This window comes from Tasmannia lanceolata, unplaced genomic scaffold, assembly GCF_043159265.1.
Source record: "Tasmannia lanceolata isolate RefF3 unplaced genomic scaffold, GAP_Taslan_0.1 ptg000020l, whole genome shotgun sequence".
In the NCBI taxonomy this organism is placed as follows: domain Eukaryota; kingdom Viridiplantae; phylum Streptophyta; class Magnoliopsida; order Canellales; family Winteraceae; genus Tasmannia; species Tasmannia lanceolata.
In genome coordinates, this window is record NW_027518697.1 from 31,050,474 (window position 1) to 31,067,120 (window position 16,647).

Consider the following 16,647-nt stretch of genomic DNA (forward strand, 5'->3'; position numbering starts at 1 on the left):
TTCGGTATTTAAGCAACTAGGATTAGGAGACCTCAAACCAACCACCGTCACTCTTCAATTGGCGGATAGATCAATTAAAACACCCAAAGGGATGGTTGAGGATGTGTTAGTTAAAGTAGGTGATTTTTTATTTCCCGTAGATTTTGTTGTGTTAGATACCGAACCCGTTGCTAATATCAAGGATCAAATCCCTATCATCCTTGGTAGGCCTTTCCTTGCTACTAGCAATGCTTTAATTAACTGTAGGAATGACTTAATGAAATTATCTTTTGAAAACACATCGGTTGATTTTAATGTCTTTAGATTGGGTAAGCAGCCCAATTTTCATGAAGAAATCAATATGTTGCATTCCTTTCCTGATGATATTGTTTCTAACTTTGAAATTGATTTTGATGCAGGATTTCAAGAATGCTTGGAGGCACTAGGAGATGATGGAGGAGATGACTTCTTTTCCAAAGCTTTTGCCATCCAAAACGTGGAACCTGTTGGACCACTCGCAACATCTCTTCCAAAGACATCAATCGAAGAAGCGCCACAGTTGGAGTTGAAGCCCTTGCCTTCTCATTTACGCTATGCATTTTTGGGTGATAATTGTACTTTGCCTGTAATAATTGCTGCGGACCTAACCTCCCCTCAAGAGGAGGAACTCATTAAATTGCTAAAAGATAACAAGGAAGCCATAGGTTGGACAATGGCTGACATCAAAGGAATTAGCCCTTCGATTGTGCAACATCACATCCATCTCGTTGAGGGTGCCAAACCTTCAAGGGAACATCAAAGAAGGGCTAATCCTGTGATGAAGGAAGCCATCCAAAAAGAGATTTTAAAATGGTTAGATAATGGGATCATTTATTCCATCTCGAATAGCTAATGGGTGAGTCCCGTCCAAGTAGTGCCTAAGAAGTCGGGAGTTACCGTTATACAATCCGCCACCAATGAACTTATTCCTACTCGTATTCAAACAGGGTGGCGGGTTTGTATTGACTACCGAAAGCTTAATGCCGCTACTTGAAAGGATCACTTTCCTTTGCCTTTTATTGATCAAATGTTAGAAAGGTTAGCGGGTCATGAGTATTATTGCTTTCTTGATGGATATTCCGGTTACAACCAAATTCTCATAGCTCCTGAAGATCAAGAGAAAACGACATTCACATGCCCCTTTGGAACGTTTGCTTATAGACGCATGCCTTTTGGCTTATGCAATGCTCCAGCAACTTTCCAAAGATGCATGATGAGTATCTTTTCTGACATGGTGGAGACCTTCTTAGAGGTTTTTATGGATGATTTTTCTATTCATGGCTCCACCTATGCCAAATGTTTACATCACTTAAAAATAGTCTTAGAAAGGAGTAGAGAAAAGCACCTTGTCCTCAATTGGGAAAAGTGTCATTTTATGGTAAAAGAGGGCATCGTTCTAGGACATGTGATTTCTAAAGAGGGAATTAAGGTTGATAGAGCCAAGGTGGATCTCATTGTCCATCTTCCACCACCCAAAAGTGTGAAGGATATTCGATCATTTTTGGGCCATGCGGGCTTTTACCGGCGTTTTATAAAAGATTTTTCTAAAAATGCTAGGCCTCTAACCAACTTGTTAGCAAAAGATCAAAAATTTGAGTTTTCCAAAGAATGCTTCGATTCTTTTGAGTGTTTGAAAAAGGAGCTAACTACGGCTCCCATCATTCGAGCACCTAATTGGACCGAACTGTTTGAAATTATGTGTGATGCTTCCGACTTTGCAATAGGAGCCGTGTTGGGTCAAAGATTCAATAAATTGCCGCATGTAATCTATTATGCAAGTAGAACTCTCAATGATGCACAACTCAATTACACCACTACTGAGAAAGAATTTCTAGCGGTTGTGTTTGCATTGGAGAAGTTTTGGTCCTACTTGATTGGATCGCATGTGATAATTTATACCGACCATTTGGCAATCAAGTATCTTGTTGGAAAGAAGGATGCTAAAGCTCGCCTCATTAGGTGGGTTTTACTTCTTCAGGAGTTTGATTTGGAGATTAGAGATAAAAAGGGTACGGAAAACTTGGTTGCCGATCACTTGTCTAGACTTCCTAATGCAAAGAATGACGAAGGTCCAATTAATGAAAACTTCCCTGATGAGCAATTGTTTGCTATTTCTAGTGAGCCATGGTATGCAGATATTGTGAATTACTTGGTTACAGGTGCTACACCGGATCATTGGTCCAACCAAGACAAATACTGGTTTCACTCACAGGTAAAGTATTTCTTTTGGGATGATCCCTATTTGTTCAAAACTTGTTCGGATCAAATTGTCCGACGATGTGTGTCCGATCATGAGCACCAATCGATTCTATCTTTTTGCCATGATCAAGCCTGTGGTGGCCACTTTAGTGCAAACAAAACCGCGCACAAAGTTTTACAGTGTGGTTTCTATTGGCCAAGTCTTTTTAGGGATGCTTTTGATTTTTGTAAGGCATGTAGATCTTGTCAGTCATTAGGTAGAGTTACAAAGCGAAATTTGATGCCCCTTAACCCGATCTTAGTGGTAGAAATCTTCGATGTGTGGGGTATTGATTTTATGGGACCATTTCCCAACTCTTTTGGAAACTTGTATATTTTGTTAGGTGTAGATTATGTGTCAAAATGGATTGAAGCCATTACTTGCAAATCCAATGACCACAAGGTGGTGGTCAAATTTCTTAAAGAAAATATTTTTTCACGCTTCGGTACACCTCGTGCCATCCTTAGTGATAGGGGTAAGCACTTTTGTAATAGACCGTTTGAAGCTCTTATGAAGAAATATGGTATTACTCATAAGTTGGCCACCCCTTATCATCCTCAAACGAGTGGCCAAGTGGAGGTTTCAAATAGGCAAATTAAGCAAATTTTGGAGAAGACAGTGAATCCAAACCGCAAAGATTGGTCCATTAGATTAGTGGATGCCTTGTGGGCTCATAGGACGGCATTCAAGACTGATCTTGGTCAGTCTCCTTACCGCCTTGTGTATGGCAAAGCTTGTCACCTCCCGGTTGAATTGGAACATAAAGCTTTTTGGGCTATTAAGAAACTAAACTTTGATTTGTCTTCTGCAGGTGTTCAAAGGCGATTACAACTTTCTGAATTGGAGGAGTTGCGCAATGAAGCGTACGAGAATACAAAGATCTATAAAGAGAAGACAAAAGCTTTTCATGACAAACATATTTTGAGAAAATCGTTTCAAGAGGACGAAAAAGTGCTTCTCTACAATTCAAGATTGCATATCTTTCCAGGTAAGTTAAGATCCCGTTGGGATGGACCATATGTGGTTAACAAAGTTTTCTCCCATGGTGCGGTCGAGGTTCTAAATCCCAGCAATGGTGAGATTTTTAAAGTTAATGGTCAACGTTTAAAGCCGTTTATTGAGTTGTCACAGCCGAATATGGAAGAAGTCATGGATCTCCATGAACCTTCCTATTCCAATTCTACTTAAGAAAATACGGTACGTACCCTCCTTTCTATTTTTAGTCCTCATATTTTTGTTTCTATTTTTAATGCATTGAGGACAGTGCATAATTCAAGTATGGGGGGGTAGCTTTTAGAAACTTTCATTTTCTATTCTTTTCTATGGTTTAAAGTTAGAAAATTTCCTTTCTTTTTATTTTTGGTAATTTTTCGCAAATTAGAAAGAACTTGGTATTCTTAGAAAGAAAGTTGTTCTCTTATTTTAAGAAATAAAGTTAGTGGATATTTTAATTTTGGAATTTGAAAAATTAGAAAGAATACTTTCCTTTCTTAGTTTTGTTTTCTTTTGGAATCTTTCTTTTTAAAAGGATTTGAATAAGAAATAGAAATAGAAACTTGCTTTTTATATGGTATATATAAAAAGGAAAGAAAGGTTGAAACAAAGAAAGAAAGAATGATTTTTAGAAAGTTTGCTTCTTGATTATAGTTTTGATTTGTAGCCTTGTTGACTTGAGCTATTAAGTCTGAAGGGTTTTTATGCCTAGTTCCTTAAAGCCAACTGGCTTCAGAGCAACTGACTGAAAACTCCATACATGGGTCAATTAGAAAGCTTAATAAATCAAAGCATTGCACGTAATCAAAAGTAAAGCTTGAACTCATATGCATCAATGTCTATGACATATGCAAATCAAAGATTAGTCGGACACTGCTTAGTAGCCGGGTGTCTGGTGCATGCCCTGCATGTCATTCACGCCAAAAGCAGTAGAGGATTACAAAAAAAAATGAGTTCTATTCTTAGAAACTATGGGAAAAGTTGAAAGTATGGTGGACCATATAAATTTGTAAGTTTTCTACGAAGTTTCCGAATCAAATTTCTTTTATGGTACGATTACATTAGAGGCAAGTTTAAGGGAGCAAAGTATGACAAATTCAAAAGAGGATTCCTTGATTAAAATATTTTTCTAATTTTTCCAACTTGGGATAGGATGCAAAGTTTAAGTATGGGGGTATTCTTGTTCTTCTATTTTGAGCAATTTATCAAAGAAAAAGGATTGAAATTTTTTTGGCTTTACTCTATAGTGGGATTTGAAAGAAAAGTTTATTTTTAGAATTTTGTGTGTTTATTCACTGCAAACACTCACGAGACACAACTCGTCCACTAGGGTAACCTAAGGGTTTAAAGGCTTGTTGCACGCGCTAAGTGCAATCGTGATTCCTACGAAAGTGAGTTAGGATTTTATTTTTATTTAGTTTTTGTGTTTGTTTTAGTTTTTCTTTTTGTTTGCTTGAGGACAAGCAAAGCTCAAGTATGGGAGAATTTGATGAACACATTTATGTGTGAATGGTAGTGATAGGAAACACACATATTTTGTCCTTTAAAGCAGTGCTACTAAGGTATTTTCTTGTTTATGGTGTTTCAGGGTTCTAAGTGGATTTTTGAAGGAATTGAAGCTAAAAGATGAAATATTGAAGAGAAACAACCAATTTCCAATGTTGGCTGAATTTCACAAGAGACCAAGAGGGTGGAAATTTTGACTATATATGATGATCCAGACAATTTGTTGGGCAACCCAACTGTTGGATTTGTTGATATATCCGGACAAGATCATATTATTGGAATTGTAAAAAAGGTGCAATCAACATTTACATTGTGTCCCAATAAAGTGAATGGTTTGGATCGGCCGTGGGAGATGATTTGAGGGGTTTTACTAACATTCATTAAAATTAACGGCTCGGATCAAGTTATGGAGATGAATTAGAGGAGTACAACCAATTTACATTATCGCCCACCATTTGGACGGTTAGATTGCTCTATGAAAACCACTATGGGGACTTTCAAATGGGTGGTTTGGATCATGCCATGATGCGCAATTCACTTTCTCTAAAAGAGGGAACTACATTAGCATTTTTAGAAAGTGATGGAATTTTTAGAAAGTGGGATTCGGCCAAGCTTGAAGGAAGACATGCACGTACAGTGATGGAATTTAATCAATTGAAAATGAGTGCATGCATGCATAAGTTCAATAAAAATGGGATTTCCGAGAGCACATGCTAAGGGGGGCAATTTGGGGATATCTTCTTCTTTCTAAAAGCTTTGTGTCACGTATGGCATGGCTTTTGGAAAGCCATGCATGGATCGAAAAAAAGTAAACATGCTCGAACATGGAAAATAGCATATCTATTCTTTGATAAATAGAAGCTTCACTTTTATAATTTGGGCCCACTTGAGGTTTGCCTCAATTCACAAAACGTTGGGAAAAAGGGGCTGTGGTTACTAATTTGAAAATTCTAAAAACTTTGGAATTGTTGACCATGGCAGTGAGCAAGATGCCACGTTTAGAATTTTCTTGTTCTATTCTTGCTTTAAGAAATCACATGCAGCCACTTTTTAGAAGGCAATATTTCCTAATTGCTACACATGCATACTCACGTGGGACCCACTTGGACATGGGTAAAAATATAGCATGCATGCAGCCCACGTTTTTGAATTTGTAAGAAAAGAAATACTTTGCAATTTTCTACATGCAATGGTGGGACCCACGTGTGGCTCTCTCTATTGGATTGGGAAAGCAACCCACGTTTTTGGTTTTTGGCTTGCAATATATATTATATAATATAAGTGGAACCCACCAAAGAAGGAAACAAAGAGTTGCCAAATTCTCCACCTTTCCCACGTATTTTCTAATTGCATGTAATTTATATATATTCAATTATGTGGGACCCACTTGCATTTGCTAAAATTCATTCCCTTTATGTATGAGATTTTATATGGTTTATAATATATGCATAATCATTCTATTTCGTCTTGTGGCAAAAATCTTAACCCATATTCCTACGTTGGAAGGTCAAAAAGGAAGAGACAACTTACCAAAAATGGGTGCTAAGTTGCTAAAATTGTGAATAAAGAAAAGAGTAAGTTTGCTCTTACCAACAAATACTAAAAGTTTCAGAAATTGCCAAAGACAGGTGGGGTTGCCAAAAATACAAAAAGATGCCAAGATTGTGTCTTTTCTTGGAGATAAAAATAGAAGGGGAAGAAAGCTACATATGGGAAAAAAGAAGACATTCTTTTCACTCTATTTTCTCTTTTTCTCTCCACTACTCTCAAGCTCTCTCCCTTAGGTTTTCTTGTTCTTTCTTTTTCTTTTTCTTTTCAACTCTCAATCCAAGGCATCATCATCCACCATGCAAACTCAAGGTGACATTAAAGCTTGAAGGAGGAAGATACAACCAAAGTTGGATGAGAAAAAGACTAAGTTCTATTTAATTTTTGTTATTTATTTTAAGTTCAATTTGATGTAATTTTGTTTCAATTCAAGTTAGTGAAGAAGTAATTAGTTTTTGTTTAATTTTCTTTCAAGTTCTATATGGCAATTCTTCTCCCATCTATCTCGTTTATTTTTGTTTTTCTTCCCTTCTTCATGAGTAACTAAATCCTATTTACTTAGGGTTTAGTTGAAACCATGGGGAAGGAGAAATATTTACAATTAAAGCAATCTACTCAATTGAAAAATTTGTGTAGGAGTTTGTGTTTGGAAAATCCCAATCATTCATGCCATTGGCTTTCCCCTTTCGTATGAATGATTGTTGATTAACAAATATAAAGTTCTATATAATCAATGTAAATTGGAGAGTGGATTTGATTAATTACTTATAAGGAATGACATCCCTTTGATCTTATTCCTTATTGACTAGTTAATCGAATTTTCAACCCAATTCAAGAGTTGTTTTAATTAATCAATTTAATCCAAACCCATGGTGGATTCTAACCCTAAGTAATCTTTTATATTGAATTAAGATTTTTACACTATTCCAAATTACTTTCGCAATTTTTCAATTAACTTAGGCCTTTAGAATTTTAGTTTTCTAATTAGATTAGATAAGTAGTTAATAAAGATCATTAGAATTTTGGTGCACTTTGCCTAAATTAAGATTTTCAAATCAAGATCGTAGTTGAATTTGATTCTTAGATTGAATAGAATACACGCTTATATATAGTGTTGGCTCCGAGGTCTAAGTCCACGGAAATCCTGAGTCCATTCCAGGCAACATTATATCATAGCTAGTATTCTAATCGGTAAAAGAATAGGATTAACAACTAGATTTCTCTTCCTTGAGTTCGACCCGTATTTACACGATCCGTGCACTTGCGGTTATTTAATATTTCAAACAGAGATCACACCCCCCACATCTCAGGTACCTATCTCTCCTACTCCTACTTCAGATTCTCCCATTGCTTCTCGTACTCGTCCTCACAGTACTGCTCACCTTATTTCCTCTGTTATTTCATATGATTCTCTCACCCAGATATTTCGGAGTTTTGTTTCCTCTTTGTCCCCTGTTTCTTTGCCACAGTCTTTACCAGCTGCACTTGATCATTCAGGATGGCGTGCGGCCATGGATCTTGAGATGGAGGCCCTCCAGGCCAATCAGACATGAGAGTTAGTTCCTCTTCCTCCTGGGGCTCGACCAGTTGGTTGTCGCTGGGTTTATGCCGTCAAACACTTACCTGACGGTACTATTGAGCGCCTTAAGGCGCGGTTGGTGGCAAAAGGCTATACTCAGACCTTTGGTGTTGATTATTTAGAGACTTTTTCGCCGGTCGCCAATATTCTGTCTGTTCGTGTTCTTCTATCTCTTGCAGTTACACATGACTGGCCTCTGCATCAGTTACATGTCAAGAATGCCTTTTTACTTGGTGAACTTACCGAGGAGGTGTATATGGAGCAACCTCCTGAGTATGTTGCTCAGGGGGAGATGTCCTCCTCAGTATGTCGGTTGCGGAAGTTTATATACGGTCTCAAGCAGTCTCCTAGAGCCTGGTTTGGACGATTCAGTGATGCTATCATGCACTATGGCATGAAGCAATGTGCAGTTGATAACTCCGTCTTCAGTTCTCATTCCACTACTGGTTGTGTGCTATTGATAGTATATGTCGATGACATCATCATTACAGGCAGTGATTCAGAGGGGATACGCAGGTTGAAAACCTTCTTGCAGAAAGAGTTTTCAACTAAAGATTTGGGTCGTCTCAGATACTTTCTTGGCATTGAGGTTGCATATTCTACTAGAGGTCTCTCCCTCTCACAAAGGAAATATGTACTAGATCTTCTTGAGGAGACATGTCACCTTGGAGTGAAACCTGCGTCTGCTCCCATGGACCCAAATGGGAAACTCCTTCCAGAAGAAGGAGATTTATTAGATGACCCTGGCAGATATAGGAGGCTGGTGGGTAAGCTCATATATCTTACAGTCACTCGTCCAGATATATCATTTGTTGTTGGCTCAGTCAGCCAACATATGAGCTCACCCCGTACTTCTCACTGGGCAGCAGTGATTCAGATTCTTCGCTACTTGAAAGAAGCACCAAGGAAAGGACTCGTATTCAAGAAGCATGGTCATATCCAGGTAGAAGGCTTCTGTGATGCAGACCGGGCAGGATCTCAAGTAGATAGGAGATCCACCAGTGGATATTGCACCTTTGTTGGTGGCAATCTAGTGTCGTGGAAAAGTAAGAAGCAGGACATAGTCTCCAAGTCGAGTGCCGAATCAAAGTATCGTGCTATGTCTCATACCAGTGGGGAGCTTATTTGGTTACGTTCTCTCCTTTCAGAGATTGGTTTCTCTTCATCTGCTCCAGCTCAGCTGTATTGTGACAATCAAGCTGCAATTCATATAGCTACCAATCCGGTCTTTCATGAGAGAACCAAGCATATAGAGGTTGATTGCCACTTCATTCGCCAAAGGATACAAAGAGGCGAGATTCATGTTTCTTTCACGAGATCTGCTGATCAGTTAGCAGATGTGTTCACAAAGCCCTTAAGCTATACAAAATTGAGTGACATATGTAACAAGCTTGGAATGTACAATATATACATTCCAGCTTGAGGGGGAGTGTTAGAAGGTGTATTGCATAGCCTAAGGGCATAGTGGTCTTTGTATGTTCTCTTTATATAAATACTAAAGTGAGGGGGAGTAAACAGAACTTCTTCCTTTTTCTTCTCATTCTCTTCTTTCACTCTAACAAGCCCAAACCCATTTCATCATATACATAAAAAGAAAGAAAAAACCCAAACACCACTACCAACACCATCATCCATCCCCACCGCCTCTCTCCCTCTCTGCCTTTGTTTTAAAAGGAAGAAGAGGATCTCATATATTTTAGGGTTTGGAAAATTTATTCGAGGAGTAAGAAGGAGAAGAAAGATAAAGTGATGCAATAAAATGTTCGAATTTACCGGATAAATGGATACGGATAATATCCAAATTCGAACAATATCCGACGGATACAAATTCGGTAATAGATATTAAATATCCGTCAAATTCGAATCCGAATTCGAATTCAAATAGTGTATACTGTAATCGAATTCGAATATAGCCATATCCGATTCGAATTCGATCCGTTTACAACCCTACAAAAAAGGATGCGACAACAACAATTCGCTACACACGCGGGCCACTAACGCATCCTTGGGGGGCATTTGTGGGCATTAAAAAAATTAGGGTCCATTTTAAGTTACAAAATTGCCCTTCAAATCCCTAAGTGGGCCCTACCCATAAAAAGGGGTTTTACATGTAAATGGACCCACTTGAGCCCAAATGGGAGGCCCACTAAGTGGCAAGTCCAAGGGCCACCATTTCAAGTACAACTCACCACCACCAAAACCAAAACAAGGAAGTAGTGGGTCCCACAACCACTTACACCACTATGCAAGTGGTTGTGTGGGTAGTTATTACATGTGGGAGTAGTATATAATAGATCTTTCCTCTCTCTTTCAAGGGATAGCAAAAAAGGCAAGCGAGGAGAGAAAGCAAAAGGAGAAGAAAACCAAAGCAAGGACAAAAAGAAGAAGGATCTAAAGAAATCTCCCAAGTGAAGAGAAAATCTCCATCCAAAATAAAAAGGCAATCAAGTACTTGAAGAAACTCTCCGCGAAGATCAAGCCACCAAACAAAGGCCCTTCATTGGAGTAAATCAAAACATCTTCACAACCGATAAAGCGCGAAGCCCGGAGTGAAGTCAAGTCCAAATATCTTTAAACACCGACGAAAGCGAGAATCACGCCACAAAGGCCCTCGTCTTCACCAAAGTCAACTTTGTATTCAACACTTTGATCGTTAATCAGAGGATTGTAAAAAGTTGTACCATTTTCATTTTTATTACAATTTCTTTGTAATTTGTCCCCAAATTTTGTGTTAGTGAATTGCGTGAAATTTGCTGTCAACACCATTGAACAAGACATCCACCTCAAGGGACAGGTTCAAAAAGAAAAAAAAAACAAAAAGGGATGAGTGCAACATGGGATGAATTAGAAGCAAGAGACCCATCAAAAAGCAAATCGAGTGATGCGGAAAGCAACATATGCTTTATGGGACTCGCCGAAGGCCATGACGTAAGTAAATGTGATACTCTGAATGAGTTAGATGACTTTACCTTTGATAAACTGTTAGATTCTTTTGAAGAACTTCGTAAATATTTAGAAAAGTAAATCTTAAAAAACCAAACTATGAGAAAATCTCTTGCAAACATTACATAAGAGTTTGGTATACTAAAGAAACGGCGTGATTTTCTTGTTTCTCAAAATGAAAAGGTTGTTTTGTTCAACAAATCCTTAAATGAAATCAATGAGAATCTATTTTTTGAAGATAAGATGTTAGAAAAGGAAAATAAAAAATTGTTTTTGGAAATCAATGATCTAAAGTCCTCTTTTGAAAAGTTTGAATGTGGAACTACACGCCCTGATAGAATTCTTAAGAAACAAATTTTATCTTTAGGAAGAGTTGAGTTGGGATACAACCACTCGCTAAAATACAAAAAACTTCAAGTAAAAATACCTCGGACATTCATTTTCATTAGTATGGAATGATTGGTCACTAAAAGTTTGCATGCAAATACAAAAAGTTCTATAATTCTAAATTCATGTGGGTTAGAAAAGAAAATTATTATGAGACTAACCAAGATGGACCCAAAAAGGTTTGGTTACCGAAAGTGTCAATGTAATGTCTCATATTAATAGGTGTGCCTAAAAAGCCTATCAAATAAAGGCTATATGGTATCTTGATAGCGGTTGCTCAAGAAACATGAATAGAGATGCATCTTGTCGTTGCACGAATCCATCTGGAGTCGATCAAATGGTGCTCTTCCGGTCCAATAGGGGCAGGAAACTAGTCAGTAGGGTTATCTGCACACAGAAAGGGGTTGGGAATTCCTAGAGCCATAGCTCTATGGAAACCCTTTGAAACACACTTGGAAACTCAAGTTAGTGGAGGCAGTAGCTGGAGTAAAACGTCAAGGAATATGCTATGAGGGTTCAGTCTAGTGTACCCATAGTTTTAGTGTCGTTGTAGTTCTTCTTCTTGTGTCCTCTCTCTTTTCCTTTGGTGTCTGGGTTTCCCTTTTTATTTGTTGGAGTTGGGTGCCTCATAGGGAAAAGTTGGCATGGTCTGCCTTGTTGACTTTTCTTTAAAGAAAAAGTCATTTGTAATTTAAAATTACAAGTGGCATCTATTTTTGTCCTTTATGGTCTGTCTTTTTGTGACCTACTTTATGTGTTTGAGGTTTTTCACCAAAACTTGAATCTCCCTCCAAATTGGCTAAAGTCATGTGAAAATCTTTAGTCCAAGATGGGAAATGTGGAAGGAAGAGAATGGTCATATATATACTTTCACTCTCATTGTCTTGTGAATGAGAAAGAGGAAAGGGGGATCCTACGTGCACGGATCACGCATTTGGCCCGGTGGGCTTTTGGACATACCACACACGCGCGGTCCGAAGTGGTTTTTTCTTTAATTCCTAATCTTTATTTTTTTCTCATTTAACTTAACAGATTTTAAACGTTGTTTCTTATTTTTTATGGTTTGAGAAACGTCGTGAATGCCTAGTAAGCAACCAAAGAGGGGGTGAATTGGTTGTCTTTAAATGTTTTACCCCTTTCTTTTAAAAAAAACAAACTTTTGCTATTTAGATTTCTAATGTTGCTTTTAAAGACTTAGGTTGATTAACAACACTTAACACTCAACACTAGTTAGTCCCTAGTTAATCCATAGTTACAAGTTATTTACTTAATCAAGACAAATTGATTGACTTAAGATAATAATAATGATAAGAATTTAATCCCTAGTTAATGCTTGATTTAGAAACTATTTGGCCTATTTGCAAGATGCTCATAATATGCCCAATTCAAAGATGTGCAAGTAAATCACTCAAGAAAATAATCCCAATCATAAAGTAAGCATAAAGAAAAGAGAAGGAATTGAGAGAAGTGCACCAAGAAGTAGAAGACGATTGCACACATAGTCGTTCGGCCTTAAACCCAAGACCTACTCCACTCTTCTCAAGTTTGGCTCCTTGAGGCAATTCACTAAACGATCATCCTTTCTTACCGGGCCGGATCAATGAATCCTCTTATAATGCGATTCACCTCTTTTAGCATGCCGAATCAGAGACCCTCTATACAACACTTGATTCTCCTATCTTAACGGGCCGAATCGAAGACCCTCTCTCCACAAGCTTGATTCTCCTTTCTTATCGGGATGAATCGTAGACCCTCTCCTTACAATGGTTGAAGGAAGGAAAATTGAGCACACTTCTTTAGCTTCTTTGTAGGCTTGATTTACACAAATAAAGCTCACTACAAGACTCTCAAAGAAAATTACAAGTAAAGCTTAATCCACTCTCAAAAGGGTTTAATCAAGATCAATGCACAAATAAGGTGGAGAGAGTGATTTCCTTGTTAGAGTGTGATACAAACCCTTATGAATGCTCAAGAAATGTAAAGTGAGTCATTAAGAGTGTCCATTAAAGCCCAAGTGACATTATAGGAAGTCTAATGTATTTGATGAACTGCACTAGCCAGATATGCCCTATGCAGTAGGTAGACTCAGTAGCTATAACAGAAATTCTAGTAGTGATCACTGGGAAGCTCTAATTAGAGTATTGAAATATCTAAAGGAACCATAAACTATGGTTTACATTTCATTAAATATCATGTTGTACTAGAGGGGTATAGCGATGCCAATTGGGTATATGGATTTGAGACAAAATCTAGGAGTAGATATGTCTTCACTCTAAATGCAGCAGTTTCTTGCCAAGCAAACATGTATAGCCAGATCCACTATGGAGTCTGAGTTCATTACTTTAGAGAAAGCAAGTGAAGAAGCCGAATGGCTTAGAAACCTTCTGACTGATTTTCACTTTGGAATAAGCCAGTACCTGGTATTACAATCCATTGTGATTGTCAAGTTGCTATTGGAAGAGAAGGTGATAATGTATATAATGGTAAATCCTGACACATTCGTCGGAGGCATAACTCCATAATTGTTAAAGAATGGAGTGATAACCATTGATTATGCAAGATCAATTGATAATATATCAGATTGTCTTACAAAAGGACTAAATAAAAATTTAGTCAGTAGCACATCGAGGGTGATAGGGCTGAAGCCCACTATATAGATCACCTATAACAGGAACCCAACCTATCTGACTGGAGATCCTAAGAAGTAGGTTTAATGGAAAGCCGATTTATTTGAGTGATCTGTTTTGCACCAAATTGTATGTGAATTAAGTTCACTAAGCCTATCCCTATGATGTGGGTGCAACCTGTAACGATAAGAGGATGAGTTGTAGGACTCTTAATGTTATCTATAGTTGACTAGCTGGCTAGCTGAATGTCAGTGGGGTGCATAGCTACAGGGCACTCCTGATAGATACACCTATAAGAGTGTGGAAGTGTGGCCGCTTCCTATGAGAATTGGGCTAAATTCTCTAGAGCGCTCATAAAAGCAGGATATAGCACATGGCCAAAAAGTGCAACACTGTACGAACTCGCTTATGCCTTCTTTGTTGTGTCTGTAGTGTGTTGTCTAAGTTTATTATTCAATGTAATTGGTTCAAGATATATGTTCACCAAGTACTTGATAAACTTGATACACCTACACTAAGTAAAGGTTCAAGTCCAAAAGACACCTCTACTGATGCATAACATATTTTGCCTTTGTCAAATCAATTTCTATGTGATTTCATTGTTTTCTTGTAATTTTGAATTAGTGAGGGATTGTTGACTTTTCTTTAAAGAAAAACTCTTTTGTAATTTAAAATTACAAGTGGCCTCTATCTTTGTCCTTTATGATTTGTCTTTTTGTGACCTACTTTATGTGTTTGAGGTTTTTCACCAAAACTTGAATCTCCCTCCAAATTGGCTAAAGTCATGTGAAAACTTTTAGTCCAAGATGGGAAGTGTAAAAGGAAGAGAGTGACCCATATATATACTTTCACTTTCATTGTCTTGTGAATGAGAAAGAGGAAAGGGGGATCCTACGTGCACGAATCATCCATTTGGCCGATGGGCTTTAGGACATACCACACAAGTGGAACGGCCCAACCCGGCTCTGCTCGGCCGGCCGCGCGCATGGGCCCAAGTGTTCTTTTCTTTGGTTCCTAATCTTTATTTTTTCTCATTTAACTTAATGGATTTTAAACGATGTTTATTATTTTTTACCGTTTGAGAAACGTGGTTTAGTGATAGTTTAGGAAATGTCATTAACGCATTAAAGGGTGCGACGTTTCATCTAACGTGTCTATTCTTATTTTATAAAACTGGGTTTGTGGAAAACAGAAAGATATCTTTTTAGAACGACTTTCTGGTTTCCATTATTCTTCTCTCTGCTTTGATCTATTTTCTACAACTTCTGTTTTCTCCCCCAAGCTTTCTGGTCAATGCGATTTGGCAAATATAAGCAAGTTCTAAGGCATCCGGGTTGCGTGAGTGGACACCCCTGGAGCAAGAGTTGTTGTATCCTAGAGGCATATGCTGACACGCCCATCTACACCGTTGATTCGTCATAGTGGGGGCGAGATTTGCCTTAAGGAAAACGAAGATCCTTCATTCCCCAACTCGATAAGTGATCTAACGATTTCCTCTACTTGTTTACAGTTAATTCTTGCAGAGAATAGTTACTATTGATTTCTGCTTTTACAAGTTCAAATCATTATAAGTAGGGGTGAAAGTTTGGCACTCTTAATTAGGGCCGGCTCGGCCCGGTCCTGCCCAATCAGGGCGGGTGTGGACCCCGATCCGAGAGAGGCGGCGGTGAGGGACGGCCCCCACGCGCTAAGGTCTCTATGGATCATCCACGTGAATGGAGAGCTCTACCAAGGAACTCTCGAAAGAAGAATGCCTCTCACAGCATGAGTGGCGATAAAAAGGTGAGATACCTCTCGATTCGGGGACTAGCCCAGATTCGAGGCGTACCTTAAACAAAGAAGAGTCGCCATCCAAGGAAAAAGGCAAATAGGCCCTGGATCCCATACTATGCTCTGTTGCAACGGATAACCAGAGATATAAAATAAGGTTCGTGCCTGGTTACGAATTCGGAAGGTCTAAAGAGCACCTCATCCGCCCAAGTGCAAACACCTGGTTTCTTATGCCATTTACTTAATAATTTTGAAGAGTTTTGGGCGAAAATCATATGAAATGGGAACACAAATCTCCGAGAAGATGTCTATCTAATCATGCATGTCTCGGAGGAATAATAAACACACATAAAAGAAATAAAAATGTCACCTGAGAATAACTAGGTTATGAATGTCAAACCTAAATTGGTGTCTAAGTTCTGATATGCAAACACATGCATGCTACAGCTAAAAGCATAAGGTCTGCGCAATAAAGTAAGAAAACACTGCAAAACATAGAAAATGACTCGATACCATACAACCCTAAGACTCTAATCTATACCTAGGCCCGAGTCTTTAGATGATCTGATGTTCATCCAAAGAAGCCTACGTATCCCCGCCTCCACGAGAATCAAGGCAACGTAGTTCTTCGCACCTATTCTAAGCTATGATGCCTAAGACATCTAGACCTCTATCCTAGACTCGATCTAAAAGACCGGACTATTTCTTAAAGCTTCTTGTGTGATTATTTAAATTCCAATGGATTGTAGATTTTAGGACACCCTATATGCCCTAACTAAATGCAGGTTAGCCCTAAGCTAATGCAGGTGGTTCCTATAATCTATGTGTAGCTAGGCTGTATATCCTAAGAAAAACAGTAGGATCTATCGCATCTTAGACCTAGTCATCAATTGGCGATGTGGATCGCCAACTGACCGGACGGAGGCGTAAAACTCCTAGCTAGGACTTACTCCTAACTCTAATACAAACAAATAAAACATACAACAAACAAACAACGAACGAGGGAGCAACTCCCGACTCAAAAACTCTCTAACTAG